The following is a 10354-nucleotide window of genomic DNA, read 5'->3' as shown; positions in this document are numbered from 1 at the left end:
TTTCTGCTTTCCATGTTAAACTGCATTGTTTTTACTACCATGCTGTGTAGAGCTTGAGATAAAGCATTCAGTGGCTACTGTCATGCTGCCTGTCTCCTGGGTTTAAATACTTCCATATCATGGGGTTTGCTTCTGACTGCATCTTGGCAGCTACCAAATCAGACTTACAGGAATCAAGACAACCACTGGGATGATGACTAATCATTTTAGGGCACAGTCAGTGGGGAGAAGAAAGGAATAGCTCTGTTTGTTTTCTAAAAAGGAACAATGTACAAGTAGAAAGATTCTTCCTAACCAGGCATCAAGGACACAGCTGTAACTGGTCAACAGATGCTGCTTTCAAACCAGACACATTTTGCAAACTGATGGATGTAGTTTAAATCAATATGAATACAACAGATTGTGTCCTCCTTCAAATGAGAGGTTCATAGGAGCCAACAGGCATTCCCTGGACTTTGTTTTCTACCTTTCTGAGGACTAGCAGATGTTAGGCATTCTACAAAATCCAAAAAGGCAAATTTGTACTACAGAGTAATTGTTCTTTCCAACAGCATATTTAAAACAAAAGCACTGAGAATTAGAATTGCCACAAGACTATTTTTAGAATTATTCTACACATATGCTATCTTCCTCTCTACTTTCAGTGTCTTTACTCATGCACTTCTCCCTTTTCTTTTCTTTCCTGGATGACTCATAAGAATTCAATCTTCAACATTTGTTTTTTTTTAAATTTTATTAATAAAAGTTACTTCCAGGTATCTCAGCCCCTCTCTTGCCTCTCTGCATCATAAAAGGTATCACCTAGCAAACAGATATATAGATATAGATTAGATATAGATTAGGTATAGAATTTCTTTCATGTTTCCAATTTTCAATTCATTTTCTGGAAGTGAACAATCACAAGTTATTCTTCAAATATTAAACTGATTGCTGTATATTATGGTTGGTTTTTTGGGGGTTCTACTTGTTTTGCTCTTCATTATCTCATGTAGTTCTTTCCAAGTATTTTTTAAATTAATTTGTTCATTGTTTCTTATGGTGCAATAGTTTTTTAATTAAATCATATACCACAATTTGTTGCAGTACCCCAATTGATGGGTATTCCTTTGCCTTCCATTTCTTTGTCACCATAAAGAGAGTTGCCATAAATATTTTGGAATATAAAGGTTCTTTTACTTTTACCTTGATCTCCTTGGGAAATAGACAATGATATAGCTGGTTCTAAGTTTTATAACTCTGGACATAATTCCAAATTGTTTTCCAAAATGATTGGATCACTTCACGGTTCCACCAACAGTAGTATATTAGTGTTCCCATTTTTTCATATCCCCTCCAACATTTGTTACTTTGCTCTATTTTATTTTATCCAATCTTATGAGTGTGAGATGATACCTCAGAAATATATTAGTTTGTGTTTCTCTAATCAGTAGTGACTTAGAGCATTTTTTCATATACCTATAAAGGGCCCTGATTTCTTCATCTTAAAACTACCTGTTTATAACTTTTGTCCATTTATCAATTAGGGGACCATTCTTATTCTTATAAATTTGACAAAGTCCTGTGTGTATTTTAGATATGAGACTTTTGAGAGACTATGAAAAAACAATTTCTCTAATTATCTGCTTTCCTTCTAATCCTAGCAATATTTATTTATTTATACAAAACCTTTTCAATTTAATATAGTCAGAATTATCCATTTAATATCTCACAATGCTCTTTACTTCTTGTTTACTCATATGTTCTTCTCATATCCATAAATCTGATAGGTAATATGTTTCCTGTTCTTCTAATTGGCTTATGATATTTCCTTTTAGTCTAGATCAAGTATCCATATCTGATCTTATGTATGTTGAAAAATATAAGTCTACATCTAGTTTCTGCCAAACTATTTTTCAGTTGTCCAATAAATTTTTATCCCAATAGGCTGGATCTATACTTTTGCTAAATATAAGGTTACTATAATCTTTTAATAATGTTTGTCATATGTCTATTCCATTCCATTGATCTATTTCTTAGCCATTACCAGATAGTTTTCATCATTACTGCCTTTATAATACAGTTTAAAATCTAGTCCTGCTATATCTCCTTCCTTTACAATTTTTCATTAATTCTTTTGATATTCTTGGTCTTTTATCTTCCAAATGAGTTTTGTTATTATTTTTTCTAGTTTTATAAGATTTTTTTTTTGCAATTTTATTCAGAGGGTGGCATTAAATAAGTAGATGAGTTTAGATAAGATTGTCATTTTAATTATATTGTTTCTGAATATCCATGGACAATTAATATTTCTCCAACTCTTTAGATATGAATTTGTATAAAAAGTGTTTCATAATGATGTTTGTGTAGTTCTAGGGCTTGTTTTGATAGGTATGATCACAATATTTTATTCTATCTGTGGTTATTTTAGGTGGATTATTTCTATCTCTTCTTGAAGGACTTTATTAGCAATATACAAACATATAGGTTTTTATAACCTGCTACTTTATTAAAATTATTGATGGTTTCCTAACTTTTTAATTGAATCTCTAGGATTTCCATGTATATCATATTGTCTGCAAAAAGGTAGCTTTATTATTTCTCTACCTACTCTGATACCTTCACATTTTTTTCTTCTTTTATTGTAATTACTAGCATTTTTGAAACTGTTAATATTGGTGATAATGGGCATTGTCATTTCAAACCTGATCTTATTGGGATCCTCATCATTACTTTTTTAAAAATTCTAATAAATTTTAATTTTTCCATATTAAACATCAAGAAAATTCTTTAATACTCATTTTCTGATATTTTGTAATCCATGTTCTCTCTTTCCCTCTCACCTCTCTGCTCTTCAAGAAGACAATTATATTTATTAGGTCATCATTATTCTTAAGAACTTAGTCCATATTTCACCCTTTTGGTGAAGTATAGGCCAAATCCTCCAGGTCATGCTGGCTTCATCTTTCATAGCATGATAATTTTCAATAAGAAGACACCTCATCTAATTTAATTCCATGGTCTAATACACAAATAAGGAAACTAAGGACTAATGAAGATTAGTTACTTGTCACAATGGGGGGGGGGTCACAAGAGTCACAATGACTTTGAGGGCCAAATTGTCAATTAGAGTCCAGGTCCTCTGACTCACAACCTCAGTTATGTCTATCATGAGGCTAGTCTATCTCTGCCAAATTTAAAATCACCACCTCAAAACTGAGCAATTGAGAGTATCATAGCTCTAGAACTTAATGAAGTGACTTTATATGTCATCTAGCCTCTTGCCCCATTTAAACAATGAAGAGACTGAGGCCCAAGGAGGCTATGTGATTCATTTAATTTTGCATTGGTAGAAAAGAATAGACTAAATTATAACTCAGCTAAAATTATAAAGGTGAATCCAAACACAGTGTTCTTTTCACTGATCCATACATAGTACCTATTGTCTGTTCTCCTTTAAATCTTTATGTCACTTTTTATCTCTTCAAGTAGACTGCAAACTCCTTTAAGGGAGAATTCAGCTCTCATTCTTCTTCTAGTCTCCAGAGAAGCTAGCACAGTGGAAATAAAGATGGTATATATTCATTGGTTATTGCTTGGAGACTGGAATTATTTGAAACAGTATCTACAAACTTAGAACAGCTTCCTATATCTCATCTACTAGGCAACCTTTTTTCTTTAATCCATAAGCTTCACAATGTCATTCCTATCTGAAATAAATAGTTCACTGCCTAATATAATCATCCTCATATACTCTCATAAAATTATTAAATAGGAAAAAAACAGGTTGAGGGGGTAGTGTCAATCCTACAGTTGACAGTAAAAAAGACCTTAGAGATTATAAGGGAGCAGGCAGGTCTGATTCAGGTCAGTATCCTATGAGCTTAGAGGTTATGATAGAATAAAACTAGATTCTTTTATGTTATTCAATGGTTAACAAAAGGAAGATTACTTAGCTCTAACATATTAAGGAAATTCAATAAGGATTTAATCACACTTTAGTTAGGTTACATATGTCCTCCCCTTAACTCCTCATGGAAGCAGGTCAGGTAAGTGTGGAAATGTGGATTCATTTGGCCTAAGGACATCTTCCAAATGTGAAAGGCATAGACTCTAGGGGATTAGATCTTTTATGCTCTTAGAAGACCAGGAAGTCCCATTAATATAGGCAGAGACTACCAGGATGCTCTATCCAGGAAGGCACAGCTTCATCTTTCAGTCCCTCGGGCCAATCAAGTCCTAGCAAGAGCTTTAGTGATTGCATGAGAAATAGTAACTTAGCATGCATGAGCAAAGGAGTTAGGATATTGCTCTTACCACAGACTTCAGCTATTCTAAATTCCTCATTTTTCAGATTTAGTCAGACTCCCAAAGAACGCAAATGACTTTGCCCAGGGTCAAACTCTATACTTCTAGCATCATAGATCTAGAGCTGCAAAGGACCTGATAGCACATGAAGTTTAGCCTGACACTACACATGGGGAACCTTAATACCAGGGAGATTTAGTGATTCCCCCAAGGTCACACAGTTAAGCATCAAAGGCAGGATTTTAAACTAGGTCTTCTGACTGAAACTAAATTCCACTGTACCACACTGCTTCCTCTCAAGAAACAAGGAAATGATCGAGCACCACAAGACCGGAGGCTCAGAATTAAAAGGGGTTCCAACGCCATCATTTTACAAATGTGGAAACAAACCCCAGAGAGGTGAAGAAAATGACCCAAGGTCCTAGGGTAATCAGCAGCGGAGTCAGGAATTAAACGGAACAGCTTTGACTCCAGATTCTGTGTTCTTTCTACAACAGCACGCTGCATTCCCTCTCTGCCTGTGAAATTTATTTTATGTGACATGTGTACCACGCCACTTTAGAATGCTTAGAGGGCATACCTCATGTCATGTGTATTCAGATAATGCTTTGCACTCTGAGCATATGCAACGCGCGTTAGTCAACTAGAACACCAGTGGCCAATAACTGGATTCCTATTTCCAGTGTTTTTAAATTTCAAGAAAAAATACTGAAGTGCAGAGATTAAGATTCATTCCCACTCTCTCTGAGGGAGGAGCGGCACAAATGGACTCTGTGATTATGTAAAAGCACGCCATTTGGAGCTGTTCTTTTACTGAAGGCTAGGCAGACGAAACCCAATATGACAAGCACGCTTGCTTAAAAGAGTTAAGATTTGAAAACAACAGTAATGTCAATTTCAAATTGCATTTGAGGAATAAATGTCAAACAATGAAGACTCATTTGTGCATAAAAACAAAATGTTATTGCACGTCCATATTTTTAAGAGCCTACCTGCCTTCTTCAGAGGTTCACAATCGGAGAACTACACTTCCAGACCTGCTTTGCCAGCAGCGCCCCCTGCCGGTTATCACAGGGGATCCGGGCATGCCTGCCTAGTCCCCCAGAGCTAAACTGTTGCCTCATTCTCCAACCATGGAAAGATGGGAAGGGACTTGGAAAGGTGAATGGGTGGGTCCATCCTCCTGCCTTCCGGCGTGGTCACACTGTTCACCCCCTGACAGATGAGAAACTCATCTGTTTTTTTTAAGACCTCCAGAGGAGAAGAGAGATGAAAAGCCATTTTCATCTGGTGTTTCTAACTCACCAAACCCCATCCCTCAGCTGTCTTGGTGACCATTTAGCCTTGCTAAGTGACTGCACCTGCTGCAGGTGCCCTGGGGGGGGGGGGGGGGAGAGGAGGCAGGGATCTAAAACGTTACCCTTTTCTCTCTTAAACAAAAGGATGTGTATCTCATTCCTGGCTGATGGAATTCATCCATGCATCCTTAAAAGCTGCAAGCTATTTGTCATTATCTTCCATTCCCAAACCTATGAATGGGTTCAGGTACACAATGGCATTGTGTCCTGCATCTCCTTCTACAGATGTAAAACGATTTCTCTTCTCTTTAATATCCAGTGCATTCACAAATAAGTAGGCATTTTTAAAAATCCTGTAAACGAATTTATTTTGTCATAGTTGAACATGAGGGGTGAAATAGCCATTATCATTATGGCAAAATGCATCACACAAGTATATGCGTCAAAAATAGCATTTGTTCATAGGTCTCCCCCATTTATGTTCTGGTGCAGCCAAGTACCAGCAAAAATAGTATTAGTAGGATTTGAGAGCAAATGGAGTAAGGATTTTGTCAAAGGGACAGTATGTGTCCCTCCTCTTCCTGGCCACCTTGGGCTTGCTGCAGGGTCTGTTAATTGAAAGCATTACAGGTGATGAAATTTAGTATATTTTAGAGCTGCATTTGATTGAGTTTTTAGTCCCTGAACATCGAGTGTGTATGAATATTTATAATATCTCAGCACACTGAAAACCTGTTCAGTACCTTCTGTCTCTGAAATCTGTTGCCATTGTACTGTGGTCTCCTATCAAGGGTCAAAAGATTCCATAATCCTACCTCCCTCCTATCCCTATAACTTTTCAGTGGATTCATCACTGCAAACCATAATAGCACAAACCATCCTGATGGGTAGAAAATGTGCACTGTAAGTCATTTTCTAGTTACTCTATCATTTCTTATAGTTGCTGCTAATCAACTACTACAGTGAATACCTTTTTTTTTTTACTGCTGCAGTGGTCAAATATGAAGGGCAATCCCACTCCTCCCCACCTTACAAAAATCGCCAGAAGGAGAGGGAAGGTAGGAATCGAGAGATGAAAAGATAATAACCCAACATAAAGGGGCCACCTAATAGAAGTGCTTTCTTCTATGTACATCCAGGAATCCATTGTTCTATAGGAAACCCCCCTTTTATCACACCATGTACCCATCTCTACAAGCCGGCAGTTAGAGCACCAAGGGCTGCAGAGGAAAGAGGAAAGATGATAGTCCCTTTTGATTTCATGGGACCAAATCTTACTCATATCTGATTGCAGACTAACACACAGAATATTGTTGCCCAGGTCTCCGAGGTCTGAGGTGTAGTCACTATTGTTAGTGGAAAAAATCTCTCTCTACTTACCCCTCAGCCTGACAACACTTGCTCTCCCTTCTTTTGAACTAAATCAAGTAAAAAAAAATAACAATGAAGTAATAGCTAAGAGCATAATAATATTAATAATTCCTTGAGGATAATAATAAGAATGACAATAATTATTATTGCTCATTTTTCATTATAATTTTCTGATATGAATGCAAATCCTTCTGTGGGTCTTACTGAGACTACAGAGTGAATTCTTCTGTTTTAGAATTCATTCTAAGACAGAAGTCAAGGGCTTAAAAACCTTGGGGAAGGAGTGCATCTACATAGCACCAGACCTGAAATTTGGAGGACACAGGTTCAAATGTGGCCTCAGACACTTCCAATCTGTGTGACCCTGGGGAAGTCACTTAACCCTAAATGCCTAGCTCTTACTACTCTTCTGCCTTAGAATCAGTACTTACTCTCAATTTTATGACAGAGTGTAAGAGTTTAAAAATAAAAGGAAAAAAGAAAACTAGAGTGGGAGTACTCATTGACAAGCTCTTTAGCTGTGACCTGCTTAAGGTGAACCATTTCTACTGCTAAGCAATAGCTAGCAACATCTTTGATACCTCTAAAATATTGTCACCACCATCTGTCAGGCAAAAAAGTAGGGACTCAGATCCTGGGGTGGAGGGAAGGAGGAGGAGGGTTGGGGATGGATAATTGGAAACAATATTAGAACTCAAGAAATAGAAAGGACTTTGGGTGATGGGATTATAAACAAAAAGATATTTAGAAGTCATTTGACACAGTCTTCTCATTTTGTAGGTAAGGAAACTGAGGCACAGGAAGCTGAAGTGATTTGTACAAAGTAAGGCACAGAATAGACATTCAAATATAGAGATTATTACTCACAAATTCAGTGTTTGGTCTATGCTGTCCCTCTTCTTCCACATTTTTCCCCTTATAACCATCTTATAAAGGTCCAGAACATGTAGTACAAAGAAAAGAATACTCTGGGTATCATTGTACCAGACTTCAAATTCTAGATTAAATCATGTAACTGCTCTAGGTTTCAGTTTCTTCATCTGTAAAAGGAAGAGATGGGACTGGATGAGCACTAAGGTTCTTTATGATTATGAATCTGGGAACCAAAGAACTTGTTGCTATGAAGCCTGAATGATTGGGCTGGCCTTCTTGTTGCCTTTTCTTCAATCAATTGTAATTATTTCTAATGAGGTTCTCACTTTTTCCACCCCTGATCACAGGAGTCTTCTCTCTTACACTTCTGTCCTTGAAATAGCTGCATTGTCTAGAGGGTTTTAAAGAGTTTTGAATTTATAGAAAGGATAAGGAAACGAGATCAGGAAAGACTGAACAAGAAAGGGCAGGGCAACTCTGCAAATCTAACCCAGAGTGAAAAAATAAGGAACAGACAGCTTTATTAGCTAGAAAATAATTTTAATTACCCAACAACATCAAACAGTTACAATAAAAAAACAAACAACAAACCATTCTCTGGTGAACTTTTGCATCTCCCTGGGCTGTATCCTGCCATTTTGAACTTTCATATTAATGCCATCATATCCCTATGTCCTCAATTGCTCTCATGGCCTATAGAATCAATTGCCAAATCTTGCCCTTCTTTACTCTCTCTGGTGTCTCTCCATGTAGCAACCAAAGTGGCTTTTTTTTTAAAAATTTTAAACCTTTACCTTCCATCTTAGACTCAATACTGTGCATTGGTTCTAAGGCAAAAGGATGGTAAGGGCTAGGCAATGGGGGTCAAGTGACTTGCCCAGAGTCACACAGCTAGGAAGTGTCTGAGGCCAAATTTGAACCCAGGACCTCCTATCTCTGAGCCTGACTCTCAATTCACTGAGCCACCCAGCTGCCTCTCAAAGTAGATTTTCTAAAGAGAAACTTATATACCATAATTCCTCCCCACCTCACCTCCAGAAACCCCAGCAGCCTCTAGTCTCCCCTATTATTACAGTCCCTAGTCCTCTAGTCCCACCTTACTATTACAAGGATAAACATAGCATGCTATATTTGGCTTTTAAAGCTCTTGATAATTCAGCTCTGTCCAATCTTTCCAGTCCTCTTAGACTTCACATTACCTCCAAGTACTCTGTGATCTAGTCACAATGTCTTTCCTGCTGTTCTTCTATTATGACACTCTAATTCCTATTCCCTAGCTTTTTTGCTGAATGACTCCCCAATCCTCATCATTTCTGGGGTTCTCTAGCTTCCTTGAAGCTGCAACTTAAATTCTGCATTCTGATGGAGGCTTTTCCCCGTACCCAAACATTACTTCTTGCTGAGATTATTTTCCATTTTTACTCTATATATCTTGTATTTTTGCATACTACATTCCTCATTGGAATTTAAACTCTTTCAAGACAAGGGCTTTTTATTCTTTTCTTTCCTTTTCCTTTTTTTGGATCCTCAGGATTTAACAAAGATCCTCATGTGTGGTAGATATTTAATGAATGTTTGCTGACTGAATGGAGATTTTTTTTTGTCTTTTTGTGTCCAATGCCTAGCACAGTGCTAGGTACTTGATAAATTCTTTTACTGAATGAAGATACTTCTCTTTCATCCAACCAATAAAGTCAAGACACAATTTGAAATTCGTTATTATTCCTTTTGTCTCCTTGAAATTTCAGTTTGTTTTTAAATGTTGCCTTTCAGATGCGTGGCTCTCCAGGCTCCCTTGGTTGTCTGTCCCAGTATTTGCAATAGTGTTCCAGTCATGGTTGGAATGCAAAATTTATTATTTGTATTTACAGAGCTAACGGCAGCTGACTCAACCATATACTATATTTTCCTTCAGCTTCTCAGGAGTTATCTAAATCACCGAGGGACAGCTTTACAGTAAATCAGGCTTGGCTTTTTCACCATAACTCCCAGGTGGAAGCCTGACTTAAGTGTGCTGCTATTGGTTATTTCCCATCATTGTTAGACTGGGTTGCTTTTACATCGTAGGATGGTTTGTGAAAATCAGAGATCCCACATGTAGGATAAAGTTGTTTTCTCTGGGCTCTGGAGTAAATAAACAAGGTTAAAAACAAAACAAAATAAAACAACAATAGCAAAAAAAAAATATTCCTTCCCCTCTCTGCCTCCCTAACCCATCACTTGCAATCTAGACCCTCATAAAAATTTCTTTGCTAAGAATTTGTTATTTGAAGTTGTTATTTACTTACTGTTTTTGTTCAAGGAAAACCATGAACCATCCCTCATGCCATGAAAGAGCAAAAATTAATTCTCTCATTTGTCTTTACCCACCTTCAGGCCAGTTTACTTACCCGGTCAGGATTTAAGAAAATTCAGATGAGATTTTGTGTAGACTTTATAATGTGTGTGACATAGTAACATTTTACTAGAAGCTGTAAAATCCTAAGGACTCCATAAATTTGTCCTGGATTGAATGAATAGTCAGTGAG

At 37.0% G+C, this 10354-nt stretch overlaps 1 non-coding gene across 1 annotated transcript; it reads left to right on the top strand.

Moving 5' to 3' along the window:
* The first annotated feature begins 5034 nt into the window (after nt 1-5034).
* On the top strand, nt 5035-5096 carry MIR12329 (microRNA mir-12329). The gene has a single exon (NR_162867.1). It is a non-coding gene; the product is annotated as a microRNA mir-12329 (primary transcript).
* The last annotated feature ends 5258 nt before the right edge of the window (nt 5097-10354 follow it).

This window comes from Monodelphis domestica, chromosome 2 (genome assembly GCF_027887165.1).
Source record: "Monodelphis domestica isolate mMonDom1 chromosome 2, mMonDom1.pri, whole genome shotgun sequence".
NCBI lineage: Eukaryota > Metazoa > Chordata > Mammalia > Didelphimorphia > Didelphidae > Monodelphis > Monodelphis domestica.
Note: the sequence above shows the minus strand (reverse complement) of the source record. Positions and strands in the feature narration are given on the sequence as shown.